The 14,254-nt window shown below is 41.6% G+C and overlaps 1 pseudogene; it reads right to left on the reverse strand.

Moving 5' to 3' along the window:
• Window positions 1–12,732: 12,732 nt before the first annotated feature.
• Window positions 12,733–12,804, reverse strand: LOC119937403 (annotated as a pseudogene).
• Between the last annotated feature and the right edge of the window lie 1,450 nt (window positions 12,805–14,254).

The raw sequence follows: 14,254 nt of genomic DNA on the forward strand, positions 1-14,254 counted from the left end.
AACCCCGGCCTCAATACCTAGCACCTGTCCCTGGGAGCTGGCTCTCTTCAGGTTCTCTAGGCTTATCCAGTGCCGCCATTAGAGTTGGTGTCTGGGCACTTTACAAACATTGAGTGCCGGCTTTCCTTAGGGATGAAGGTTGTTATCACTTTCCAGTAGTATACTATCAATCAATCAATCAATCATATTTATTGAGCGCTTACTATGTGCAAAGCACTGTACTAAGCGCTTGGGAAGTACAAATTGGCAACATATAGAGACAGTCCCTACCCAACATTGGGCTCACAGTCTAAAAGACTAGTGTTTCATCATTTTTATTGTTATTTTCTTTCTATTTGTCATTGTCCCACAAGATACAGATTCACTAGGCACAGTCTCCTGGTGAGTCAGGTTTAAGCTCTATGAGGCAGGCAACGCTTAGATCACCTTTTGGGGAACTTTCTTAAGCTGTGCTGATCATACATTCAGTGTATTGCCAAATAATATTGTTTCTTTGGGATAAGGATGGGTGTTTATCGTACTGCAGAAAGAACAAGTCCTTGGGTTGTTTTTCCAGTAATAACTGTGATAATTGTTAAGTATTTACTATGTGATAAGCTCTGTTCTGAGCCCTGGGGTAGATCCAACTTAATCAGGTCAGGCACAGTCCCTGCCCCAGTGGGTCTCACAATTTAAAAAAGAGGGAGAACAGAAACTGCCAACCCCTTTCTGACATCTTCTCTCTGGCCTGGAACTCACTCCGACTCCAGGTCACCTGACAACCACTAACCCCACCTTCACAGCCTTATTTAGGTCACATCTCACATTTAGGTCACAGTAAGCGCTCAATAAATATGATTGAATCTCCTCCCATCAATTAAGCCCTCTTTTCCCTGACTCTCTCTCCCTTCTGTGTCATCCATTCACTTGGATCCATACCCACTGAGTACTTGATATTCACCCATCCTCCTCCCCACAGCACTGATGAATACATCTGTAAACCATTTCCTTATATTAATGTCTGTCTCTCCCACTAGACTGTGGGCAGAAAATGTGACTACTAACCCTGTTGTATTATACTCTTCCAAACATTGAGTACAGTGCTCTGTAAACAATAAGTGCTCAAGAAATACCGTTGATTGATGGAGAACTGGAATTGAATCCCATTTTATAGAAGACGAAGCAAAGGCTTAAAGATAACAAGTGACTTATCCAAAATTGCAAAGCAGGCAAGTAGCGGAGCTGGGATTAGAACCCAGGTCCCTTAGCTCCTGATCTGGTGCTCTTCCCTAGGTCATGCTATCTCTTCCTAAGGAACGTATTAATAATACTAATAATAATGGTATTTGTTAAGCACTTACTATGTGCCAAGCTCTGTTCTAAGCACTGGGGTAGATACAAGGGCATCAGGTTGCCCCATTTAGGGCTCACAGTTTTAATCCCCATTTTACAGATGAGGTAACTGATGCACAGAGAAGTTAAGGAGCTTGCCCAAGGCCACACAGCAGACAAGTGGCAGAAGGGGATTAGAACCTATGTCCTCTGACCCCCAAGCCTCTGCTCTTTCCACTAACCCATGATGCTTCTTACAAAGGGAGAGACAGAGAGACAGAAATGGTTTTCAACTTTTTCAATTGCATTCATGGTCCTTCCTTCATCAATAATGTAACAATTCTTCACTAAACCCTCTTTTCCCAACTCACTCTCCGTTGTGCATCATCTTTGTACTTGGATATATGACCTTTGGACATTTGATATTTGCCCCACTCCAACCCCACAACACCTATATACATATATTTAAATTATATGTTATAAATTATTTATTCATATCAATGTCTTCCTCCCCCTCTAGACTGTAAACTAACCTTGTGTAGGGAATGTGTTGACTAATTTTGTTGTATTGTACTCTCCCAAGTGCTTAGTACAGTGCTCTGCACACAGTAAGCGATCAATAAATACGATTGAATGAATGAATGAATAAATACCATTGATTGATTGATTTTGATATAGGTCAGTGACGGGAGATGAATAGTTGTCATTATAAATGAGCAATAAGTCTATGTCCAATATGTAGAGAAATTGATTATAATACCAGGGGCTTGCTAAGCATCACTTTCACTTTCTTCTCTGCCATTTATGTTCTAGGTAGTGCAATTAATGCAGCAAGCGAGCACATGGATAGGAGCCTGCAAAGGTCCTGTGAGAATTTTGTATATGAGATATATTTACAGCCAAAATTACTACAACATAATGCTGATGCTGTCCCAGAGTGCCACAGGCCAGCAGACAAATGTCAGAGTAACTGCCTTGGCAGCTACTGTGATCTTTGTTGCCCATTTTAGCCAGCTCTTTTTTGTATTCCTACTGGCCTTCTTCACTCTTTAATTTCCATCCAGCTTTTCACTATGTGTATTGGACATAGTAAATAACAAACATTCTGACAATGCCAACCTATCTGGAAAAACAAAACGTTATGTCTTGAGAAATGATCATACATCTATATGCAATAGCAGCAGCATCCTTCAAACCAAGTGTACTATCATTTGACTTTTCTTAATTGTGAGGTTGGAAAGGAATGCATTCCCCATATTATAGCAGAATGTAGTGTACTGTGCCAAATATAACTTGACCAACAAGTTCTTTGATATTGCGCCAGGTTATCCAGCCGTTCTTTCTGATTTTCAGTATGTTATAATTATCTTCCTCCCTCCAAATGCTGCCTTCAGTCTGCAATCCACAAACCAGTATTTTCTTGCAAAATTCAAGGCATCCTACATTCAGTGAACCATCGATCAGGGTATTAAAGCAACTGATGGTGAGAATGCACCTTCCCTCACTGATTTTGGGGAAGGCAAAAATATCGACAATATTGCAAGTTTTAGTTTTGAACTCACCTCCAAAACCATCAATCAAGGGAAGCAAAAGTTGAGACACTGAGGACTTGTGGGAAGAGTGCCCTATCTGTGAATTCTTCCCCCCCACCCACCCTTCTGAGCAACACAGAGCGCAGGCCCCCCTGCCAAGACTTTTGGGGTCCCCAGCTCCTGGTTGCACTAGATGTATGGAGGGGGCGAGGGGATGGAGTGTGGGAACAGTGCCCTATCTGTGAATTCTTTCCCTCCCTCCACCTGAGCAACTCACAGCAAGGACACAGAACTGCTACACTACAAGGTTGCGGAACGGGAACTGTCCCAATCAGGTAGACAACCTGGGAATATGGGGAGCGCTAACTGGTACAAAGGGGCATCTCTCCACAGGACTAGTCTTGAAAATTTAAAAAAAGCCTATCCTGTCCATAAAAAGGACATCACTGTGCATGGATTGGCAGGAAGCCCTGAAAGAAGACTGTGCCAATCGCAGTGACAAAGACTCATCAGGTAAAACGTTAACTGGAGCATCTTTTGGACATGCGCATTTTGGAGGATGTTGTTCCTTTTTTTTTTGCTCAGAATATGATATAAACATGGATTGAGATCTCAGAACATCATACAGAGCAGAATACTGATTGAAAAGCTGTGTGCTGAAAAAAAGAAATCCAAGAAACAAATGAAGATTAATTTATGTTCAAAATTCTGTCAAGACCTGCCTCTACCATGTTTGATAACTGCAACACCTTCAACATCAGGAGCTTCTATGTGTTCAGTTTTAGTTGATGAAGACAGTCAGCATGACATTCAATGCTGCCCTCTTCCACACTACCTGCTCTGCACTTCTTAGGAACATTTCTTATTCCAAAGCCAATTTCTGAATGGCTCCAGCTTAATTCCAGCACAGTCTGTTTCCAATGAAGTTCTTGAGAGGAGCTATCATGCCGATCCCACCCAAGCACTTAGCAGAGTGCTTTGCACAGAAGGTACTCAATAAATATGATCGATTGATTGAACGAGCTGGAAATTGCCAATAGTCAATTGGCAATTGACTATTGGCATCTTGGATATGATAGTCTCCTCATATCCAACTCCACAGCACTTATGGACATATCTTTAAATTACATATTATAAATTACTTATTTATTAATATTAGTATCTGTCTTCCCCTTTAGACTGTTAGATCATTTTGGTCAGGAAACACGTCTGCTAATTTTGTTGTATTGTACTCTTACAAGCACTTAGTACAGTGCCCTGCACATAGTAAGCACTCAATAAATATAATTGATTGATTGAATATATGATTGTGAACATAATAAATATAGGAAGCTTGATTCTGTTGTCAATAAATATATGTTAGAAACTGGTTGAAAGATAAGTGAAGATCAACTTAGCGGACAGTGGAAATTCCTTCTAATAGCAAGTAATGGATCAGAGTTGTTATACTATACATACAGGTTTGCAGCTTGATTATTTTTTTTGAATTTTGAAGAGTAAATAATGTTTTATAATCTCATCTCCATCCTCTGAGATTTGCTGTACCTCTTCCGCACTCTCTGCAAACAATTCAGTTCATTCCCGGCAAGTCCTCCCAAGTTTTTCAAGTAACCATTTTACCTACTCAGGAAACTCCATATTCTATTCTTTCTCAGAAAAGTAATCAACTTTTCTTTATCTCTTCATCATATAAAAAACAGATACTTGCTGCAGAATTGAAGAAAAGAGGGATAAGAAATAAAAAGAATCTCAGGGTTAGGATTTGGCCTGAATTTCTGTGTTGCGAATTGCAACTAGTAACTAATGTTCTGGACCTCCTATTCGAATAGGACACTTCAGTAGGAGTTCCTAACTTCAGGAGAAGAGTTTGCTTGCTTTCCAGACAAAACTGAAGGTATCAGGAAATTGTAGGGTTCAGCTTCTTTATGCCTATAAGACCTGGACCTACCACAGATATTTTTGTGTATTTATTATTGTTTTTTATGGTATTAGTTAAGCATCTACTATGGGTCAGGCACCGTACTAAGTGCTGAGGTAGATACCAGATCATCAAGTTGGATGCAGTCCATGTCCACATAGGGCTCACAGCTTTAATCCCCATTTTACAGATGAGGTAACTGAGGTACAGAGAAGCTATGTTAGTTACCTATGGTCACACAGCAGACAGGTGACGGAGCCTGGATTAGAGCCCAGTTCCTCTCAGGTCAGTGCTTTTTCCACTATATGCTAGAGCTCTTCTAGCCCATTGTTGGGTAGGGATTGTCTCTATATATATGTTGCCAACGTGTACTTCCCAAGCACTTAGTACAGTGCTCTGCACACAGTAAGTGCTCAATAAATATGATTTAATGAATGAATGAATAAGCTCCTCCTATGCATGGTTCTTGATATTAATGGCTAGGGCAGGGTCACATGCAGTGAGAGTCTAGAAGGTTTTCAGACCAACAGCACTGAAGTAATCCTCATCTGATTAGTAAAGATAGCCAAGCAGCTTTTCTGTGAGATCCAGAAAGGGATAATAGCAGAAGAGATGAACAGAAGAAATGCATTAAAGATACAGTGTTTAGCTATGCCTCAAATGGCAGGGCAGAGCAATGGAAAATTGGATTATAGCAAAGAAGGCATCAAGCTGCTTTGTGGCAATCAGATATGTGATGAGGGTTTTGATAGCAAGAAGACTGACGGTAAGAAGCAGGACCAAAAAAGCGGCACCAAAAACTGTAGGTAAATTCAACAATGCAGCAAAAGAAAATCTTTCTAGAGCACAATTCAGAATAATTGTCAGTCATGACCATGCATTGGCCTTATCATCCACTCCTGCGAACATTGATAAAACAGCACCATCACAGTGACAACAATAAACATGAAGAACATATGTGAAGCATCATTCATTCATTCATTCATTCAATTGTATTTATTAATAATAATAATAATAATAATGGCATTTGTTAAGGGCTTACTATGTGCAGAGCACTGTTCTAAGCGCTGGGGCAGGGGTTACAAGGTGATCAAGTTGTCCCATGTGGGGCTCACAGTCTTAACCCCCATTTTACAGATGAGGTAACTGAGGCTCAGAGAAGTTAAGTGACTTGCCCAAGGTCACACAGCAGACATGTGGGGGAGGCGGAATTCGAACCCATGACCTCTGACTCCAAAGCCCATGCTCTTTCCACTGAGCCATGTTATTGAGTGCTTACTGTGTGCAGAGCACTGTACTAAGTGCTTGGGAAGTACAGGTTGGTAACATAGAGAGACGGTCCCTACCCAATCAATCAATCAATCATATTTATTGAACGCCTACTGTGTGCAGAGCACTGTACTAAGCACTTGGGAAGTACAAGTTGGAACAGCGGGCTCACAGTCTAGAAGGGGGAGACAGACAACGAAACAAAACATATTAACAAAATAAAATAAATAGAATAGCAAATATGTACAAGTAAAATAAATAGAGTAACAAATATGTACAAACATATATACAGGTGGTGTGGGGAGGGGAAGAAGGTAAGGTGGGGGGGATGGGGGGAGGGGGGAAAGGAAGGAGGGGACTCAGTCTGGGAAGGCCTCCTGGAGGAGGTGAGCTCTCAGTAAGGCTTTGAAGGGAGGAAGAGAGGCTTAGTTGATAGGGTATGGACCTGGGACTCAGAAGGACCTGGGTTCTAATCCCAGCTCTACCTCATGTCTGCAGTGTGACCATGGGCAAGTCATTTCACTTCCCTGTGCCTCAATTACCTCATCTGTAAAATGGAGATAATAATAATAATGGTAATTGTTAAGCGCTTACTATGTGCCAAGCACTATTCTACGCATTGGGGTAGATACAAGATAATCAGGCTGTCCTATGTGGGGCTCACAGTCTTAACCCCCATTTTACAGATGAGCTAACTGAGGCACAGGGAAGTGACTTCCGGGTAGATACTAGATAATCAGGCTGTCCCACGTGGAGCTCACAGTCTTAATCCCCATTTTACAGATGAGCTAACTGAGGCACAGAGAAGTGACTTTCCCAAGGTCATAGAGCAGACAAGTGGCAGAGCTGGGATGAGAACCCATGACCTTCTGACTCGCAGGTGCGGGATCTATCCACTATTCCATGCCACTTCTCTACGTGTGGTACTTGTTAAGTGCTTACTATGGGCCAAACGCTATTCTAAACACTGGAGTGGATACAAGTAAATCAGGTTGGACACATCCCCTGTCCCACATGGGGCTCACACTCTTTCACTAGAGAAGCAGCGTGGCTTAGTGGAAAGAGCACGGGCTTGCGAGTCAGGAGGTCATGGGTTCTCATCCCAGCTCTGCCACTTGTCTGCTGTGTGACATTGTGCAAGTCCCTTCTCTTCTCTGGGCCTCAGTTACCTTACCTTATGGAGAAGCAGCATGGCTCAGTGGAAAGAGCACACGCTTTGAAGTCAGAGGCCAGGGGTTCAAATGCCGGCTCCACCAGTTGTCAGCTGTGTGACTTTGGGCAAGTCACTTAACTTCTCTGCGCCTCAGTTACCTCACCTGTAAAATGGGGATTAAGACTGTGAGCCCCCCGTGGGACAACCTGATCACCTTGTAACCTCCCCAGTGCTTAGAACAGTGCTTTGCACATAGTAAGCGCTTAATAAATGCCATTATCATTATTATTATATCTAAAATGGGTATTGAGTCTGTGAGCTCCTTGTGGGAGCGGGACTGCGTCCAGCCTGATTTGCTTGTGTCCACCCTAGCTCTTAGTACAGTGTCTGGCACATAGTAAGTGCTTAGGAAATACCATTATCTTGCTGTACGTCTGTAGAGACCAAGGAAATTATTGGGGAAAAAAACTTCACAGGCTAGAGGCAAGAATTCTAGCCATCTTTAAACTGTAAATTCCTTTTGGACAGGGATCAAATCTTCTGTGTACTGTCCCAAGCCCTAGACATGTGCATGGTAGATGCTCAATAAATACTGAATGATTGAGACATGCAAATAGGGAAACAAAACAATAAGGACCAAAAGAGAGGAGGGGAATGGATATTTGTTTTGATGTGAGGCTATCATTTCATTTTTTCCCCAGTGTCTCATGTGAATATAATACAAATGCTTTTGAAATGAAGAGCTACTAGTCTGTCTCTGTCTCTGTATCTTTCTCCCCCCACACCTTTTTGTCTCTCTCTCTCTCTCTCTCTCATATATAGCATGAATATGTATGTGTATATATATATATATATATATATATGTATATGCACATACATACTAGTACATACATACCATATATATACAAACTAGGGAGTTTCCCTAATATGAATATATATATATATATATAAATATACTTCAGCTATCAATGGATCCTGCATTCGAAACAAACATACAAACAAATGGAAAACGTTGCCTGCATTTTCTAATGTGCTGCAACCCTGTGCCTACTCAGTTGCATTTTGTTTCCCAGTAGGGAACCTGATTGGCAGGGAAACTCCCTAATATTCTGTTGTATAACTCTTAACTTGATTCATATATCAATTACGTAGGAGAAATGCCATTACATGAGTTGTCTGGCAATGTATTAGATATGCAATCGGGACAAGTGTCACCCAGCCAAATCAGGTGATATATGACACAAATTAATGCCCTATAGAATTTGCGGTTTTATTCACAAATCGTACATTTGGCACCATTTCTGTATTGATCATAGATTATATGAGAGGATCTGGATAGCATATATTCATAGTGCTATATTCAAGGAATATATGCCAATGTATCCTTTTGTTTGAAATTAAAAGCTTGAATAATTTGGAAGCTGATATTAATATTCTCTTTTCCCAACATGTAGAAAAGGGGCAATCAGAGATTTTTGTCAGCCAGGTGACGGGGCTTCTCTAAAACTCCCTAGAACTTTAAGTGGTGAATTGTGTGTGTGCTGAAGTTTGAACATCAATAAGTTTTGAACAGCAAATGATGAAAAGCATAATTGCTATTTTTCTCTGGCTAATCAATAACTTGAATATGATAAAGTGCAATTTACAACTCATTTGAAGATTCCTTCATCTGTGTAATTTGGTATATAAATATCTTTCCAAACCTTTAGATGACTAATTTCACCAAGTTCATTTGTTGATCAATAACAATAAGGAAGACTTGTGAATGAAGTAGGAGAAATAAGTACTGTCACTAAATAATCAATGGAGGAGAACATCTGAAACTTTCAGAGAGTTTGGGGAAGGAGAGAATCCATTTCAATCCAAAAATTGATAAATGTTGCTTGCACAAAAATAAAACTTTTTTTAATGCACAAAGTTTCTTCTGAATGCAGTTCATTTGAGATTCACTTTTCCTTCCAATACTTTCAAACCAATTTGTCTTGAGATTTCATGTGAGTTTTGTACAATCTCCTATTTGCTGATATAGTCAATTACCTTAAGAAACTCCCAGGTAATACTCTTCTGAGCAGCTAATGCCCCAAATCCCAGTGCAAAAGTACTAAACAGCAGCTTTGCTTTTTTCTGTTTTGAATGAGGTAGAGGAGCTTTCTCTAGTCTCCTGCAATAAAGGATATCTCCTACATAGGAAGAAGAGTTAAATTGCCAATTCTGAACTCAGCATGCCTTAAATAATAGGTGAGTTTGTATTTAACCTGCAGTCCTTGAACCCACTGTAATTTCAGGTCACCAGGAATTTAATATGCAATTTCAGTTTGTTTCAGATTTATTTCAGTGTAAATTTGGAATGGTAAAGAAAGTAACTCTTAATCTGAAGAGTTAACATCTACCTGACCCCAGTGTCCTGAAGAGAAGACAAAATTAATTAAGCAGCAAACTCTTCCGTGGCTGCTTTTGTTGCACTCAAAATGGGTAGAGATTTGACTAAATTACCCAGTTAATCTGGTCTTCCTAGCACTACTAAAGAAACCATTAGCTTCTTAAAAGTGCAATTCTGTTTTATAGCTCCTAAATTGTTTGTATCTGGCCTTAGAATTTTTAGCAAATTATTTTTTCATATATTCATATACTCTGTCTCCCAGGCATTATTTTGGAAATATTAGACAGTATCCATATGGAATACTTAGAAAGGTCATCCATAATTGTTCATGATGATTTCCTATTGCCTTATGGTAGTAAAAAATAACGTGAGATCCAGCTGGATTTCGCCAAAGAAAAGCCTTCTTCGAAACTGGTGATGGCCCTCCCATGGACAGTGATAGATGAGCCCTGTGCCTGAGGCTTCTGTACTGAAAATCTTCCCAGAGGAATTGATTATAGTGATAGTTGTTTTGTGCAGTGCTGCTGGTAATCTCTTAGTTCTGCCAATCAGTTTCCCTACTGGGGCACAAAATGCAAGTGAGTAGGCACAGGGTTGTAGAACATTGGAAAATACAGGTAAGGCTTTTCATTCATTCTTTCATTCATTCAGCTGTATTTATTGAGTGCTTACTTTGTGCAGAGCACTGTACTAAGGGCTTGGAAAGTACAATTCAGCAACAGATAAAGACAATCCCTACCCAGCAACGGGCTCACAGTCTAGAAGGGGGAGACAAACAAGACAAAACAAATAAACAGGTATCAATAGCATCAAGAGGAGAGGAGTGGAGTGTGCGGGCTGGGCTCTAGATGGAGAGAAGGGAGGTAAGGTAGGAGGGTGCAAGGTGATGGAGAGCTTTAAAGCCAATAGTGAGGAGTTTTGCTTCATGCCAAGGTTAATAGGCAACCACTGGAGATTTTTGAGGGGGGCGGTGATATGCACAGCGTGTTTCTTTAGAAAGATAATCCGGGCAGCAGAGTGAAGCAGGGAGAGACAGAAGGATGGGAGATCAGAAAGGAGACTGATGCAGTAATCCAGTTGGGATATGATGAGAGATTGTACTAACAAGGTAGCAGTTTGAGTGGAGAGGAAAGGGTGGATCTTGGCAATGTTGTGAAGGTGAGATTGGCAGGTTTTGGTGACAGATTGAACATATGAGGTGAATAAGAGTGTGGAGTCAAGGATCACACCAAGGTTGTGGGCTTTTGAGATGGGAAGGATGGCAGTGCCATCCACAGTGATGGGACAGTCAGGGAGAGGACAGGGTTTGGGAGGGAAGATAAGGAGCTCAGTCTCGGACATATTGAGTTTTAGGTGGTGGGCGGACATCCAGCTGATGTCCTGAAGGCAGGAGGAGGTACAAGACTGGAAGGAGGGAGAGAGAACAGGGGAGGAGATGTAGATTTTGGTGTCATCTACGTAGAGGTGATATTTGAAGCTATTGGAGCGAATGAGTTCACTAAGGGAGTGAGTGTAGATGGAGATCTGAAGAGGACCAAGAACTGACCGTTGAGGAACCACGAAGATTAGGGGATGGGAGGGGGAGGAGGAACCCACGAAGGAGACTGAGAATGAACGGCCAGAGAGGTAAGAGGAGGACCAGGAGAGGACGGAGTCCATGAAGCCAAGGTTAGATGATGTGTTGAGAAGAAGGGGATAGTCCACAGTGTCAAAGGCAGCTGAGAGGTCGAGGAGGATTATGATAGAGTAGAAGCCATTGGATTTAGGAAAAGGAGGTCATTGGTGACCTTTGAGAGGACAGTTTTGGTGGAGTGGAGCGGATGGAAGACAGATTGGAGGGGGTCCAGGAGAGAGTTGGAGTTGAGGAATTCGAGGCTGCCAGTGTAGATGACTCACTTTAGGAGTTTGGAAAGGAAGGGTAGGAGGGAAATAGGGCGATAACTGGTTGGGGCAGTGGGATCAAGAGAGGGTTATTTTAGGATGGGGGAGACATTGGGCATGTTTGAAGACAGAGGGGAAGAAGCCGCTGGAGAGTGAGCGGTTGAAGATGGAAGTTAAGAAAGGAAGGAGGGAAGGGATGAGTTTTTATAAGGTGAGAGGGAATGGGGTCTGAAACACAGGTGGAGGCTTTTTGTTTGTTTGTTTGTTTTGAATGCAGGACTGCTGAAGCATTTATGGAATGAAGCCAAAACTGTCTTAGACTCAGAAATCACCAGTCAGCTGACTAAGTAGTGTCCATGATCTTCACCATCCACGTTAACCAGCTATTTGTCAGGATTCCTTTAAGGTTTGTCCACCTCTCAAAATACCTAGGTTGCTCTTTGTCCTAAATCAATCAATCAATGGTATATATTGAGTGTTTACTGTGTGCAGAGAACTGTACTAAGCACTTGCACTGTCCTAAAACTTCACCACTGATGGTATAGCCCCTGCATGCATTCTCCATTTTAAGAGCCAGGGCTAGAAATCAGATCTGCTAACAGAGTTAGTAACAGCTGCAATAGTAGTAATAAAGGAATAGTAATAGTAGTAATAGTACTAAAAGTAGTAATAGTAGTAGTTATTGTAATAGGAGTATTTGCAGTAATAGTATTTATTTGCTGCCCATTCTATCAAAAAATACTAAGTTCTAGGGAAAAAGAACACAGGTGAAATTAGACACATTCCTGGTCAGTTGGTCAGTTGTGTTTATTGAGGAATAATTGGTCTTACAGGACCTCACCATCTAAGAATAAGATGGTAAACAAACGTTTCTCAACAGCTGTTGTGGCTCTGGACATGTCTAGGGGCATGTTTGGGATTGTCAATCAGACTGTCAATTGTATTTATCGAGCAATTGCTATGTGCAGAACATTGTCCTAAGTGATTGGGAGAGTACAACATGGGGATTGAGACTGTGAGCTCCACATGGGATAGGGACTGTGTCCAACACGATTTACTTGTATCCATTTCCAGCACTTAGTACAGTGCCTGGCACATAGTAAGCGCTTAACAAAAACCATCATTATTATGAGTGTTGTGGGGCTGAGGTGGGGGGGATAAAAAAGGCAGCAAGTCAACACGATGCAGAAGGGAGTGATAGAAGAGAAAATGAGGGCTTAGACAGGCCTCTTGGAGGAGATGTGTCTTCAGTAAGGCTTTGAGGATGGGGAGAGTAATTGTCTGTCAGAAAAATATTGAATGCTTTGCAAATTTGTGTGTCATCCTTGCGGAGGGGCCAAGCTAATCTTCTCTGTATAGAAGGGCTTGGGGGCACTGCAGGAGTTTCTGGGGAATTCACTCTGCAGTCTGGTGAGAAGACTGGCTGAGGGGCAAGCAGCTGCTGTTTAAACTATAGATCAATCTGTCAAATCAATCTAGCAGTGATACTTACTGGATGCTTACTATTTACAGAGCATTGTAGTAAGTGCTTGGAAGAACACAGTAATAATAATAATTGTGGCGTTTGTTAAGCTCTTACTATGTGCCAGGCGCTGTACTAAGCACTGGAAGGGAATACAAGCAAATCAGCTTGGACTCAGTCCCTGTCCTAAATCAGGTTCACAGTCTTAATCCCCATTTTACAGATGAGGTAACTGAGGCACAGAGAAGTGAAGTGACTTGTCCAAGGTCACATGATAGACAAGTGGCCAACCCAGGATAAGAACCCTGACCTTCTGCCACCTGAGCCGTGCTCTATTCATTCATTCATTCAATCATGTTCATTGAGTGCTTACTGTGTGCAGAGCACTGTACTAAGCGCTTGGGAAGTGCAAGTTGGCAACATATAGAGATGGTCCCTACCCAACAGCAGGCTCACAGACTATTTCATATCTTTTGTGTGCCTGTTTAGGAAACTTCACTCATTTATGGAACAGGATTTAATGAACATTCAAAGGTGGTGATTAAATGGAGGTGGTTATCAGAGCATTTCATTTGCAAGAAACAACATGAGAACTTGGGTTTCAGAAAAATAGACTTTGTAAACATTTCTGATGAATCTCATGGCTTTCTTAGATTTAAATGCTGGGCAATTCTACCTCAGGGGGAGAAAGAGAAAGTACATTGGCCTGCTCTGTCCTACGGGCCTGAAATTAAATCACCTTACAGCATGGAAGAATCAAGCTCATCCTTGTTGGGGGGACAGAGAGAAGGAGTGGCAGAGAATTCAGTGGGTAATAGAGGTAGCAATGGGGTGATAGGTAATAATAACTGTGGTATTAGTTAAGATTACTAGGCTCCAAGCCCCAGAGTAGAAATACATGATGATGAAGTTGGCTCACTGTCTAGTATGAAGGTAGAACAGGTATATTATCCCCAGTTTCATAGATGAGGAAAGTGAGGTACAGAGAAGTGAAATAACTTGTCCCAGGACACACAGCAAGCAAGGGACAGATCTGGGATTAGCATCCAGTTCTCCCTAATTCCCAGTCCTGTGCTCATTCCATTAGGCCCTATCCATTAGGCCATGCTTTCTCACATACAAAGGAGTTGGTAGGAACAGTCCCAGCTCTCAAGAGTTTACAGTCGAGAGGGGAAGACATGACAGATATTAAAATAAATTAGATCCAGTGGAAGCTGGAGGTTATAAGGATATGCACATAAATGCTGAGGGGCTGGGGTAGGGATGAGTATTAAAGTGCTGAATGGTAACAAATGCAAGGACAGAGTTAATGCAGAAGAGAGGCCGAAAAGGATGGGGAAATGAGGGT

This window comes from Tachyglossus aculeatus, chromosome 14, assembly GCF_015852505.1.
Source record: "Tachyglossus aculeatus isolate mTacAcu1 chromosome 14, mTacAcu1.pri, whole genome shotgun sequence".
Classification (NCBI taxonomy): Eukaryota; Metazoa; Chordata; class Mammalia; order Monotremata; family Tachyglossidae; genus Tachyglossus; species Tachyglossus aculeatus.